The sequence below is a fragment of the Triticum aestivum genome, chromosome 3A (genome assembly GCF_018294505.1).
Source record: "Triticum aestivum cultivar Chinese Spring chromosome 3A, IWGSC CS RefSeq v2.1, whole genome shotgun sequence".
Classification (NCBI taxonomy): Eukaryota; Viridiplantae; Streptophyta; class Magnoliopsida; order Poales; family Poaceae; genus Triticum; species Triticum aestivum.
The window spans coordinates 703707941-703724015 of NC_057800.1; positions in this window are offsets into that span (position 1 = coordinate 703707941).

Here is a 16075-nt window from a genome sequence, read left to right on the forward strand (position 1 = left end):
ATTGTGTTTTTGATCTTGTATGTGGATGACATACTACTGATCGGAAATGATGTTTCGATGCTGAACTCGGTCAAGGAATCGTTGAGTGGCAAGTTTTCAATGAAGGACCTTGGTGTGGCAGTTTACATTTTAGGCATCAAGATCTATAGAGATAGATTGAGGAGGCTGCTCGGCTTGAGCCAAAGCACGTACATAGATAAAGTGTTGAAGAGGTTCAACTTGAGTGAGTCCAAGAAAGGGTTCTTGCTTGTCTCACATGGTATAAGGCTAAGCGAGACTCAGAGTCCTTCGACATCTCATGAGCGAAGCAGGATGAGTAGGATTCCGTATGCCTTGGCAATTGGATCCATCATGTATGCCATGATATGTACACGGCCTGATGTTGCTTTCACAATAATCCTACCAAGTAGATACTAGGCCAACCCAGTTGAGAGTCACTGGTCAGTGGTAAAACTATTTTGAATTACCAGAAAAGGAATAAAGATATGTTCCTAGTTTATGGAGGTGCGGAAAAGCTCGTCGTAAGGGATTACGTTGATGCTAGTTTCCAAACTGACAGAGATGATTGTTGATCACAGTCCGGATTCGTGTATGTCATGAACGGAGGAGCAGTGAGCTGGATGAGTTCCAAGCAAGATACGGTGGCCGATTCTACCACAGAAGCCGAATACATTGCGGCTTCTGAAGCTGCAAAGGAAGGTGTTTGGATCTGGAACTTTCTGGATGATCTTGGTATTTTCCCAGCCTCGGTAAAACTGTTGGACCTTTATTGTGATAATTCTGGTGCCATCGCACAAGCCAAGGAGCCGAGGGATCACCACAAGACCAGACACATAGATCGGAAATATCACCTGATACGAAAGATCGTAAAGAATGGTGATGTTGAGTTAGGAAAAATTCACACGGATGCAAATGTTGCAGATCCATTGACTAAGCTGCTTCCACAAACCAAGCATGAGGGGCACGTTAGAGCTATGGGCACTCGATGTCTATTTGATTTACTCTAGTGCAAGTGGGAGACTGTTGGAGATATGCCCTAGAGGCAATCATGTATGATGATATTTCCTATGTGTTTATGAATAAAGATAGTCCTTGGACATTATCAATGATGGGTATTAGCAAGTACGTGACTTGTTTGTGGGACTATGCATTGTATGATGAACATCCTAAAAGGTCCCTAGTCGAAATTGTTGTGTGGACGCGCAGCCGACTAGACTAGCATATGACACGGTCGATGGCTTGGTCTCACTAGCCATGGAGCATTGGATGCTAACCGGATAATATGGACTTGGAAGGATCTCGTCGGATTCGACATAGTTGGATCCGAGTCGAGATAAGGTCCGAGTCGGACAGACCCAACTATGAGACACAGCGATATGTCATCTATGAGTCTCTAGTACAACATACGTTCTATGTCCTAAGACCTGAGCTGGCGCATGTACTCAGGATGGTGACAGACTTTCTTTGGGCCAACCAAATGCTAATCCGTGACTGGGTAGTTACAAAGGTAGGTTTCGGGCTTGTCCAGACCCATGCTACGAGACATGCGCGAGCAAGATGGGATTTTCCCCTCCGATCAGGAGAGATATACTCTGGGCCCCTCGTGTGATCCGACCAGGATAAGCATGGCCATGCAACAAGGATTATGAGATAATCTGGTTTGTGGTTGGCATCACTGGAACGAGAAAGAGGTCGGGCTAGCACAAGGATGGCAGACTCGCCTTGAGCGTGACAACATACATCGTGTGGCCAAAGGAATGGAAGTATGATGTACAGGCTCGCCTAACCAGCTTTATAGTCTGCTTGGTGTTCGGCATGACTTGCTAGGGGCCGCTAACAACCGTGTAGTTCGGAGGTGATCCGAACTGCGACCAAACCATCTTGAACCTAAGGGGTCGCATGCTTAAGGGATGGAACCTACGAGGTCGGATCCGGGAACACTGGTCGGATGTGATCCGAGCTGTATTCAGATTGTGGCCGAGTAGACTTGTGGGCTTTAGGGTCTGTGCGAGGCCCAAGTGTTGAGCCCGAGACGGATGCCTATATAAAGTGGGGTGCGGCACAGTCATGCGGATGATTGCTTCGGCGCTGTCACTAGGGTTTGCATGTGTTGCGAATAGACACTTCCACTCGCCGCCAGTTGTGTGATCGGACCTAGCAGTCCTCCGCACGACATTCCTCCTACGCGCGAATACCGTTAGAGGCGGTGCACCTGTGTCGCTCTGGCGAACTTGTACGTGGGATCCGTCGACCGGCTTTTCGAGGGGGATCCGACGAGGAGGAGATGATCCACGCGGACGCGCTACACCAACTCTTCTTTCGCTGCACGGCACTGCGCGTCTAGTGGTAATGAACTGTGATCCATCTCCCGTAGCAAGGTCCTCCCGAAGGGCTGTCCGAGGAGCAGATGAGGGTATACATCCTCGCGGTTGGGAGGTTGTAAATCCTAACTGCGGGGATCTGCACCACCGATCGTCATCGACTCTACTTCGCGCTACGCTACGAGTCGGTAACAAAAAACATCAAACCTTGTATGCAGTCTCCATAGTGGTCCTGGGCTGTTGCGTAGGTCGGAAATTTTTGTTTTCTGCCGCGTTACCCTACAGTGGCATCATGAGCCGTGTTATGCATAGATGCAGGTTGCGATCTAGAATACATAGAGATGTATGGGTGTTGCATAATATAATTAGGTAATAGATGAGTTCTATTACTAAAAATTATTTGTGCAGGTAGTAGATGAAATCTTTTACCCGATGTTCCTGTTGCTTCCCGTGAATTTGCATAATCCTGATCTTGACGGCATGGTGGAATCTCACAAAGTTCTGGCAATCCGTGATCCTTTCATGCTGCTCTTGAGCATGCTGATTGAGAGATCAACGAAGTGCTAACAATTCTTTGGGTTCCACCATAGTTAAAGAAAGATGGATGTTTCGCAAACGAAAGGGCAATGCAGATATGATCTGCACGAGGGTCATGCGTATGATGAAGTTCAGTATGGGGGTCGAGATTTTATTATCTCGTGTTTCATACACCCCGCATAGTTAATCTAGCGACTTGAATTATCATACTTGATGATGGACGTAGGTAGCTTCAGTTTGTTTCGAAACCTTAGAATCCACGTAAAACCTTTTTTGTATGAACCGATTAGAGGCGTCTAACATGGTTTTGCAGGAGGGTTTCCATGTGCATGTGATGTGGTATAGCAGTGCTCATAATAATTTGATTATGTATGAGATGCCTATATGATGTAATTATTAACATGACCTGCGTGTCTTGATTTGGCATGATGGCTGGAGCCATATGATTGTCACATTAATGATCTGTGTGTCACCTTAAGTAATGCACTTATTTTATTAGCTATAGAGATAGCAATATTATTTGGTGCATCGACAATGTGGTGGCAATCTTCGCGAAGGTGAACACCGACGCAAATACCGAAGATGAAGAAATACTTGACTTCTCCGTCAGAAAGGGCTATATCATATCATGCTATTGTGAATTGCCTGAGATGTTTATCCCTCTTGATGCACCCTTCTTGATTGCGGGTAGTCGCTTTTTATTAGGGTGATCTCTCACTTAAAAATATTAAAGTAGTTAGTGCACCCAAGTATAGCACCGTCTAAAATTCGTATCTTTTCGGGGTGCGCCATGTCCACATGGGTACGAACAAATTGAGAGGGATGAGGCGGGTGAGGTCAGACCTCGCAGCAAGATCACTTGGTTGTCTTGGACGTTCAGGCAGGATAGTCATGAGCTTGGAACACACCCATCGAAAGATGAACAAAAGTCACATAGAGATGTGATCGGCAAGTTTGCCTACCGATTGAAATTCTTGTCATCAGTGATGTCCACATCAATGGCGTTGAATTAAAATATGGATTTTCAATCACTCATAATCAATTTTGAGATATGTTGATTTAAGTGGGAGCGCACTGTAGAATTAACTTGTTTAATTCTCGATGCAATTAATTATGAATGTTGTCTAAGTGAAAATTGCATAATAGTTGCAGAATAATGGCTCGCGTTTCCACCTTCCCTATTAAAATTGAATAGATGTTAAATATCTGGTTAAAACTTTACGATTGGTAACGTAATGTGAGTTTTTTCCTCAAAAGTGTCGCGAAGGACTTTGTCCTATCGCATGCTTTCCGTATACTCCCGCTAAATGCTATGGATGATGAGACTCTCGTCCTTCGATGCAAAAACTAGAATTCCGTTGCGGTCAAGTGCAATATGTTTGCTTCCACGAAACTCGAACTTCGAAAGTTTGGGATAGTTATGTGATATTCATGGAACTGAAAATTAATTTTTAGATACAAACAAAGGCTGAAAGATATGGAATATCCAAAGAAATTTTTGTTTGCAAATTATTAGTAAATTATTTACTATGCAATAGGCTGATAAGATAGTGATCCAGAAGAATGCCCGTCATATGATGAAAGGTGAATAAAGCAACAACTTAAAGAGAAAGGAAGTGTCCAAAGGGTGTTAGTATGACTTCCACACCTAGGAAGTCCGGGGCTAACGCCACTCTTAAGTTAGGTGCTTCTTTCGCGAGTAGGAGAAATACTAAAAGTTAAACTGATAGAAGTATAAAGGCAAAAGGAGTGAAGACTGGAATTTCCAGCTCATATGTATGAATGACATACAAGTTATTGATGTATAGAAGGATGATCATAAGAAATAGTTCTTGGTAATTATGATTAAACTTGTTGATCACTAATTCTTGGGTATTGTGAGTTGATCATAAAGATACCCGCTCGATTGCATTCTCTTGCAAATCCATGCAAGAACTACTACCGCCTAAAAGACTAGCCAGGAATGAGGTTTTTGATACGCGATGGGATCATAGTAAAAGTTACTATACCTTCCATTGGTGTATTCCCTATGTATTTATTTTCATAATTCATTACAGAGTTTTACCCACTCTAGCCCTTTGTGTAAGGTATCTTGCAAAATGGTTGTTCATAAGAGAACTTTTGATGTTCAATATTATGAATAAACATAAGGGCCATACTTTCATTATGAATGAGATGTATGTTATGAATAGTGATATTAATATATTACCTCTGTGTTTACTTTCATAATTCATTTTAGAGTTTCTTACACTCTAGCCCATTGCACAATTTTTATTGCAAACGGGTTGTTCATAAAAGAACAATTGTTGTTCAGTATTATGAATAACTTGAAGGGCCATGCTTCCATCCAAGATGGGATGTATGTTATGAATATTGATGGTAAAATGATACATCCATAACACTGATGCTAAATGTCGCAAGAATATGAGAATACCACACATGTGTGGCACTGCATTTGGTCACATTGGAGAAACCCGCATGGAAAATTTCCATTATGATTGATTTTGAAGTCGTTTGATTTTAAATCATCTGACACTTGCAACTTTCCTCCCAAAAGTGAAGTGACTGAAATACCGTTCACAGGCCATAAGGAACGAGTAACAAACTTATTGGTGATCATACATTTTGATGTATGTAGTTCAATAAATGTTGTTGCAAGTAGTGGATTTATATATCTTCAGAAATGACTCAAGTAGATATATGGATATTTGCTTGATGAGCCGTAAGTCTGGATCTTTTGAAATCATTCGAAAGGTTTTCAAAAATGAAGTAGAAGTTATTGTAACAAGGAAATTATGTTTCTACAATTTGATTGTAGAAAAGAATATCTGAGTTACAAGTTTAGCGAATGTCGGATGAGTTGTGAAAAGAGTTTCATAACTTACACCTCCCGGAACACCACTATGCGTGGAATGTCTGTGAAGATGTAATCAAACCATTTATTACATGGTAAGATCAAAGATGACATAAATAAATTTGCCATTATCACTTTTAAAGATTAATGTTTTAGATACTGCAGCTTTTACACTTAAAAGAGCTCCATCGGGTCTGTTGAAATGACGACATGGTATGGTACTCCCAACCATGTTATATCTTTTCTTAACATTTGGAATATGGGGCTTGTGTAAAAGGTTACAAACCTATTCCAAATCAGACAAGTGCTACTTTGTAAGTTATCCCAATTCATTGGGTATTCCCCCACCACTATACCGAGGCAAAGGATTTTTGCCACAAAACAGTATGCTTTTAAAGAGAATAGTTCTTGCAAAAGGGTAAGTGAGAGGATAGTTCAACTCGACGAGATAACAAGTATCTTCGTCATCAAGTTAAAGGAAAGGAACCTTGGAAGTGATTCTAGACTTTCCTACTGTGACTGATACGGAAGCCTCTACATAAGATGTATGGACTTCGGTCAAACTTGCAGCTCAACAACATAGGCAAAGCTCGTGCAAACCTCTCAGGTGCGCAAATGAGATATTGTTGTTAGACAACAGTATACTGCTACCTCTTGAGCACTACGTTGGTTTTCCCTTGAAGAGGAAAGGGTGATGCAGCAAAGTAGCGTAAGTATTTCCCTTAGTTTTTGAGAACCAAGGTATCAATCCAGTAGGAGACTACACACAAGTCACCTCGCACCTACACAAACAAATAAGAACCTTGCAACCAACGCGATAAAGGGGTTGTCAGTCCCTTCACGGCCACATGCAAAAGTGAGATCTGATAGAGATAATAAGATAAATATTTTTGGTATTTTTATGATATAGATTTAAAGTAAATATTGCAACGTAAAATAGATTGGAAACTTATATGATGGAAAATAGACTCGGGGGCCATAGGTTTCACTAGTGGCTACTCTCAAGATAGCATAAGTATTATGGTGGGTAAACAAATTACTGTCGAGAAATTGATAGAAAAGTGCATAATTATGAGAATATATAGGCATGATCATGTATATAGGCATCACGTCCGCGACAAGTAGACCGAAATGATTCTGCATCTACTACTATTACTCCACACATCGACCGCTATCCAGCATGCATCTAGAGTATTAAGTTCACAAGAACAGAGTAACGCATTAGGCAAGATGTCATGATGTAGAGATATAAACTCAAGCAATATGATATAAACCCCATCTTTTATCCTCGATGGCAACAATACAATATGTGCCTTGCTGCCCCTCCTGTCACTAGGAAAGGACACCGCAAGATTGAACCCAAAGCTAAGCACTTCTCCCATTGCAAGAAAGATCAATCTAGTGGGCCAAACCAAACTGATAATTCAAAGAGACTTGCAAAGATAACAAATCATACATAAAAGATTTCAGAGAAGAATCAAATATTGTTCATAGATAATCTTGATCATAAACCCACAATTCATCGGATCTCGACAAACACACCGGAAAAAGAATTACATCGAATAGATCTCCAAGAAGATCGAGGAGAACTTTGTATTGAGATCCAAAGAGAGAGAAGAAGCCATCTAGCTAATAACTATGGATCCGAAGATCTTTGGTAAACTACTCACACATCATCGGAGAGGCTATGGTGTTGATGTAGAAGCCCTCCGTGATCGATTCCCCCTCCGGCGGAGCTCCGGAAAAGGCCCCAAGATGGGATCTCTTGGGTACAGAAGGTTGTAGTGGTGGAAATAAGATTTTGTGGTGCTCCTGGATGTTTTCGGGGGTTATGGGTATATAGAGGAGGAAGAAGTACGTCGATGGAGCTGCGATGGGCCCACAAGGGTGGGGGCGCGTCCCCTGCCTCGTGGCCTCCTTGCTTGTTTATTGACGGACTCCAACTCTCCTGGATCACGTTTGTTCCAAAAATAACTCTCCCGAAGGTTTCATTCCCTTTGGATTCCGTTTGATATTCCTTTTCTGCGAAACACTCAAATAGGCAAAAAAACAGCAATTTGCGCAGGGCCTTTGGTTAGTAGGTTAGTCCCAAAAATAATATAAAAAGGTAAATTAAAGCCCTTTAAACATCCAAAACAGATAATATAATAGCATGGAACAATAAAAAATTATAGATACGTTGGAGACGTATCAAGCATTCCCAAGCTTAATTCCTGCTCGTCCTTGAGTAGGTAAATGATAAAAACAGAATTTTCATTGTGAAATGCTACCTAGCATAATTCTCAATGTAATTTCTTTATTGTGGCATGAATTTTCAGATCCGAAAGATTCAAGACAAAAGTTTAATATTGACATAAAAATAATAATACTTCAAGCATACTAACAAAGCAATCATGTCTTCTCAAAATAACATGGCCAAAGAAAGTTATCCCTACAAAATCATATATTCTCGTTATGCTCTATCTTCACCACACAAGGTATTTAAATCATGCACAACCCCAATGACAAGCCAAGCAATTGTTTCATACTTTTGGTGTTCTCAAACTTTTTCAATCTTCACGCAATATATGAGCGTGAGCCATGGACATAGCACTATAGGTGGAATAGAATGGTGGTTGTGGAGAAGACAAAAGGAGAAGGTAGTCTCACATCAACTAGGTGTATCAACAGGCTATGGAGATGCCCATCAATAGATATCAATGTGAGTGAGTAGGGATTGCCATGCAACGGATGCACTAGAGCTATAAGTGTATGAAGGCTCAAAAAGAAACTAAGTTGGTGTGCATCCAACTTGCTTGCTCACGAAGACCTATGGCATTTTGAGGAAGCCATCATTGGAATATACAAGCCAAGTTCTATAATATAAAATTCCCACTAGTATATGAACGTGACAAAATAGGAGACTCTCTATAATGAAGATCATGGTGCTACTTCGAAGCACAAGTGTGGTAGAAGGATAGTAGCATTGTCCCTTCTCTCTTTTTCTCTTTTTTATGTCCTCTTTTTTTCTTCTTTTTTTCGTCCGGAGTCTCATCCCGACTTGTAGGGGAATCATAGTCTCCATCATTGACGGTGTCCTGGACTAGGGGGTACTCAACATGTCATCTCCCGATCTGATAGATTCGGCCGAGGACCCCCGTGGCCGTATACTCATGGGACAGTTCGGACAACTACCGCATACAAGGAAGATTCCACAAGACTTGGCGATCAAGACAAGGATTTCTCCCCACCGGCGTATTCGGCTAGGACTCTTGTTAACCTAGGCCTCTGGTGCATTATATAAACCAGGGCCAGGCTAGTCGATAGATCATATATACATACAATCATACCATAGGCTAGCTTCTAGGGTTTAGCCTCTCTGATCTCGTGGTAGATCAACTCTTGTACTACCCATATCATCAATATTAATCAAACAGGACATAGGGTTTTACCTCCATCAAGAGGGCCCGAACCTGGGTAAAACATCGTGTCCCCTGCCTCCTGTTACCATCGATCCTAGACGCACAGTTCGCGACCCCCTACCCGAGATCCGCCGGTTTTGACACCGACATTGGTGCTTTCATTGAGAGTTCCGCTGTGTGATCGACAAAAGGATCGATGGCTCGCCTGCAGATCAACTGCGACTTCGGCATCTTCGTCACCAGCTCGACTGGTCACCTTGGTTCGACCAAGAATTGCACCCCGTGTTCGGATCACCATGTTCGGACAAGGGCCTTAATCAAACATCAACTCCGATCTCTATCAAGAAAACGGAGGAATCATCTATGGAGCTCGGGGGCTCAACGTCAACATTGCCCTCAAGTGACCATGCTGTTTTTTTACAGCGAACTTGTATCTGCCGCCACCACCTCCTCGAGTACCTCTTTGAAGATCGCTTTGGTGGAATTGTGAGGAATTGAGTCTATAACAACCTTGGAAAATTTTGTCGAGTTCCGATGGAGGAATCTCTGGCAATCCACGATATACCGGAGCCCTGTCAAATCTAGACGGGAATTTGGATGAGTTTAGGGCGTGGTGTCCAGCTTCTCGCTTGGACTCCCTTTGGAAGATCCAACCGTTGATCGGCTGCGGAATTCCTATATCTACCACCTCTCAAAATTTGAGCTCGATCCGACCGTCCAAACTCCGGGAACCTTTCGATTAGTGTATCACTTTTCGGATCTGTTTTCTGCGCGAAAACGAATCCGACTCGAGTTCATCTTTTTTATGAACGGGATTTCAGACATCCCTTTTGAAGGAAGTTTTGTACGGGGTATTGTGTTTTGTTCCCGAAAACATCCCACTAACTTTAACATCTTTTGAACATGATCTTCAACATCATGCTGGTGTCAAACCAGTCCGGCAATATTACTCCACGGCGGCCGACCTGCGCTAGACACGGCGTCACTTTGTTGAGCCGAGCTCAACTTTTTCGGATCATCATCTCGGCAAGCCGAACAAGAGTCCGGCATCGCGAAGGATAAATTATCATCAACATCGCCGCCCCACGGATTACACGGAGCGGGCATATACCGGCATCGCCGCACGGTCGTTTCATCAAGCCGGCATCGACCACATCACGACCTGCATCGACAGGGCCGCACTATTGCTTCTTCAAGCTGGTGTCGATCACGCCGACCTACTTCGACTCATCGGCGGGAGCTTCGCCATCTCTTCATCAACCTACTTCGGACACTTCGGCATCACTAGCCGACCAACTCTGTCACGTTAGCTAGGCCGAGGGCTTTGCCTCGGCGAGTCAACCTTTACCAGCATTACCATGCCGTCGTTTTATCGCCCATCAGGCAATGGGTGTGCGGAGCGAGTCCCAATTTTGGGAATCACCTTTCTTCGGATTGCTACAACAAATAAACCAGGTGCTATTAATCCCAGTATTTTTTGCTTGTTTGGGTTCATTTTTCCCAACGAAATAGAGAAAATTCCTTATTTGACACTATCTTAAAATATGTTTCCTTATTTGACACTGGAAAAGTTTTTCTTCCCTATTTGACACAAGTTCTAAATTTTATTCCCTATATGACATTTCCGTCCATTCTGAGCCTAAATGACACATGAAAAGACTCTTTTGCCCCTCATGTGGTATGTGTGTGAGGGGCAATAGCGCACGCATGCAGCATCAGTGCGAGGGCAAGAGAACACACGCAGCAACACATACACATGTACCAACACACACGCACGCGCACACACACACGCAACAACACGCACGCGCACGTGCACACACACACACGCAACAACATGCACGCGCACGTGCACACACACACGCGCACACACATGCAGCAACACACATGCACGCGCACACACGCAGCAACACACACGCACGCAGCACACACACACATACACACACACACGCAGCAGCAGCACACACACAGGCAGCATATAGGCACGCAACAGCACACACACGCGCGCGCACGTTCACACGCAGTAGCAAACACACACTGTAGCACACATGCACACACACATGCAGCTGCAGCACACATGTGCGCATGCACCCACACATGCAACAGCACACACGTGCGCACACACACATACGACATGAGGGGCAAAATCGTCTTTAAAGGTGTCATTTAGGCTCAAAATGGACAGAAGTGTCGTATAGGGAATAAAATTTAGGACTAGTGTCAAATAGAGAAGAATAACTTTTCCAGTGTCAAATAAGGAACCAGATTTTAAGAGAGTGTCAAATAAGGAATTTTTTCAACGAATTATTACTCTGGTTTGTCCATGATATGTACACAGGTCTATCAATGGTGACCGCATTAACGACGGTCGCGTGGTGGTTCGATCAGTTTCCGTACATAGTCCGGCGAACGCTGCTGCCACCCTGCATCGACATTGACTTCGGCGCCAGGCCATATTTCTTCTATTCCTCACTTTGCATAAATTTTTTATTATGCAACATTTTTTTAATTATCATTATTACTATTATCTCCGGTTTGCACTATTTTTTGTGCACAGGAAAATGATCCGGGGATTTCGGCGTCACTCTGCCGGTCCGCATTGACCATGCTATGTCACCACTTCGTCGTGTCGAGCTCTCCGCTCCGCCACCTCGGGACCGGCTTGGGGGATAGAACCTTGTACCGCATCAAGGTCGGACCGCGTCATCAATGTCGAACACATTAACCAGCTAAGTCGCTTTCATGCTCAAAGTTTTAATTTTTAACTTGTGTTCGGTTCGACCAAGCATTATACTTTTTTGGAGAAAAGTTGCTTGTAAAAATTTTTCGTTGTCCAAACTTTGTTTGTGACACACAAATTCAAGGACCCAATTAACTTGGGGGCTTTCTTTATGAAGCTTTTCCTCTTGCATATGATTATACTTGTACGGCTTCGTTCCTTGTTCGTGTATTATGCCACAATATGCACCATATTGACTTAAGCGATTTGCATGTTGGGTTGCCTCGCTCCTGTGTTTACCCCTACCTTCCCGATTGTTCGGCTAGGGAGTAAAGGGAGCACCTATGCGATTGTCATGATCGGGTCACCCGAGCCGGACCTCAGACTGGGTGAAGCCGAAAGCTAGCACTCTTATAGTTTTCAATGATGGTCGGCACACAACGGAACTCATGAGTACAAAAAATCTATTGCACAAGTCTCATAATAACAATGAGCACCGAAGAAAGGTATTGGTGGGGGTACTATTTTCTTCGAAGATGCTTCTTACACTTTGCGGTAATATAGCATAAGTTCCCTGAGCGCGCTTTGTCTGTTACAGCTTTATGGCCCGATTGCCTGGTTATTGGAAACACCGTCGATATTCTCGACAGATGGAGCACATAACACTTTTCGGTCCTTGACCGAAGAGGGAGAAGCCGACGGTCGGTCAAGACGCGTTTAAAGTTCGGTTGAACATAGATATGATATAAGTACTTCGGTACATGAAATCATTCTTTTACCCAAGTCATTTGGGGGGCTCTTAAGTTTATTTGAGCCATTTTACAATAAGTGTTCTTCTTCTTAGTCGTTGCAAAGTTTTATTATTATTATTATTATTATTATTTATCACTCCTTTTTTCGACACAAGTGTGTGGTCACTAGCCGGGGAGCCTAATTTCTCTCTCAAGGCCGCTAGAGTTTAGTTTGCTAAACTGGCCTAATGAGAAGTACTCCGCCTTCGGGATAGGAGGTTGAAGCCGTAGGCTGACCCGCTTGAAGTCTTGAGATAGGATGTGTCATATTAAAGCGCGACAGAAGCACTCGTTTTTTCTAAGACCAATTTTCGGATTGGCACCGAACACTTGATCTTGTTCGTACGTCAAGTTTTTACTGACGTTTGTTTTGGTTTTCCAAGCTTATGGCACTTTTAAACTATTCGTGTGTTTCCAGCACAAGTCTCACAGTGCAATGCCGGACACCTTTATATATTCGGCAAAAACATTCTTGGATCTCACTATATATGCATTGGTTTCGAATTGTGTCTTCGGTCAATAGTTGGGTTGCCCGGCTCCTGTGCTTGCCTCCTACGTTCCGCTTTGTTTGGCTAGGTTTGCAAAGGGAGAACCACTGCGATTGTGCTTCCAGCTCACATGGTTAAGCACCTCAGTGGAGAAAGCTGAAAGCTGACTGTCACAATAAGCGTAAACTGGTTAGCAATCCGATGACGGTGTTAAATGACTAGCCATTCATAACATTGGCCGAAGTGTTTACGGCTTGACCTCGACTATCGTCGAACACTACCGGGGGCTATTAACTGGCCTCCCAAATTAAATCCTCAATATTTTGCTCTTACATTAGAGTTGAGGTTTCATGATCATGCTTAGCATTACAACCCAAAGAAAGGAACCGATAGCGGGACTATTTTCTTTGGAAGACATTTCTTATGTTAAACAATAATATAACATATCTCTCTGCGTACCTTTGTTTATAAAACTGTATGGCCAGATTGCCTTGTTTGTCGTAAATCTTTGCCCTCTTAAAGGATTTAAAAAGTAGGACAAACACTCCCCAGCTTCTGGCCGAGGAGGTTGAAGCTGGTGGTCGGTTAACAATATTTTGTACAATGCGGATCCGAGCATTAATGACATAAAGTACTTGGATACATAGAGTCATTACACATAATTTGTGATTTTACTATGGATATCAATCCTTAATTCGGCCACCCGTGCCCGCATTAAGGCTCAGGGGCTACTGGGCTTTGGGCTTATTATTTACAAATATTAAAGGGGCACATCGATCCCCTGATCTGGTGTTGCCACCCGACCAGTGTCTCGGGGGCTACTGCATTGCCTGTTCAATGCAGAAAATTTTAAGTGCAATACAGTTGCCGAGGAGATTTTGATCCTCAGGTTGGTCGGCCGCACCCAACCTGAGTCTCGAAGACTAAGCACGCCGCTTTTTGTGTCCCGAAGTATTCTGCCGAGCTAGGACTTGATCCTCAGGACAATTTTGCAAATCAACCTGAGTCTCAGCGGCTACTGGGATCAGCGGTCTTACGTCATCCTTCAGGTGCATCTCGGGTTTTAGACCGATACACACCTTGAGGGCTACTAGCCATATATCTCGGCAGAGAATAAATTGCAATAATAAAAAATATTGACAAAAAATTGGCCCACAGTCGGGGTGGTGCACCACCTCGGAAGCAGTCCGGCATAAAGCTCGGGCATTAGTGGCTGGCTCCATAGAGGGCATTTCTGGCATTAAGCTCGGCTAAACTCCTTCAAACTTCTTTGAACCAAGGTGATTTACGACACCTCGGATATAGTCCGGTGTTGGAGATCGGATACATAGTCCGGCGTTGGAGCTCGGATACATAGTCCGGCGTTGGAGCTCGGATACATTCCGGCGTTAGAGCTGGGAAGCGGTACGGCGTTGGTGCTTGGCTGCAAAAGATACCTCAAATGCAGTCCGGCGTTGGAGCTCGGACGCAAGAGGACGCTGACGCCCGGGAACAATTTCAAACTCGAGGTGTGGCATAAAAATAACAAGGCATTGATAAAGGCCGGAAACATAAAGGGGCTCCTCAGATACCCGATGTATAAACTTGTCGAATTCATTTCGGTGATCCTCAAGATCGAAGATGAGAAGATTTGTTGAACCAGTTTTCAAGACCGACGACCAAAGATGAAGAACAGTTCGGAAGAATCGAGGAGCGTCCCTAACTTGAGGACCGGTTCAGGGGGCTACTCTAGACTAGGGGGTACTCAACACATCATCTCCCGATCTGATAGATTGGGCGAGGACCCCCGTGGCCGTATACTCATGGGCCAGTTCGGACAACTGCCGCATACAAGGAAGATTCCACAAGACTTGGCGATCAAGACAAGGACTTCTCCCCACCGGCGTATTCGGCTAGGACTCTTGTTAACCTAGGCCTCTGGTGCATTATATAAACCAGGGCCAGGCTAGTCGATAGATCATATATACATACAATCATACCATAGGCTAGCTTCTAGGGTTTAGCCTCTCTGATCTCATGGTAGATCAACTCTTGTACTACCCATATCATCAATATTAATCAAGCAGGACGTAGGGTTTTACCTCCATCAACAGGTCCTGAACCTGGGTAAAACATCATGTCCCCTGCCTCCTGTTACCATCGATCCTAGATGCATAGTTCGGGACCCCCTACCCGAGATCCGCCGGTTTTGACACCGACAATCATCCTTTCCTCACTTGGGAAAATGCTCTAATAATGATGATCATCACACTTTTATTTACTTATAACTCAAAAATTACAACTCGATACTAAAACAAAATATGACTCTATGTGAATGCCTCCGGTGGTGTACCAGGATGTGCAATGAATCAAGAGTGACATGTATGAAATAATTATGAACGTGGCTTTGCCACAAATACGATGTCAACTACATGATCATGCAAAGCAATATGACAATGATGAAGCATGTCATAATAAACGGAATGGTGGTAAGTTGCATGGCAATATATCTCGGAATGGCTATGGAAATGCCATAATAGGTAGGTATGGTGGATGTTTTGAGGAAAGTATATGGTGGGTTTATGGTATCGGTGAAAGTTGCACGATACTAGAGAGGCTAGCAATGGTGGAAGGGTGAGAGTGCGTATAATCCATGGACTCAACATTAGTCATAAAGAACTCACATACTTATTGCAAAAATCTATTAGTTACCAAAACAAAGTACTACGCGCATGCTCCTAGGGGATATATTTGTAGGAAAAGACCATCGCTCGTCCCCGACCACCACTCACAAAGAAGACAATCAATAAATAAATCATGCTCCGACTTCATCACATAACGGTTCACCATACGTGCATGCTACGAGAATCAAATTTTAACACAAGTATTTCTCAAATTCACAACTACTCAACTAGCATGACTCTAATATCACCATCTTCATATCTCAAAACAATCATCAAGTATCAAACTTCTCATAGTATTCAATGC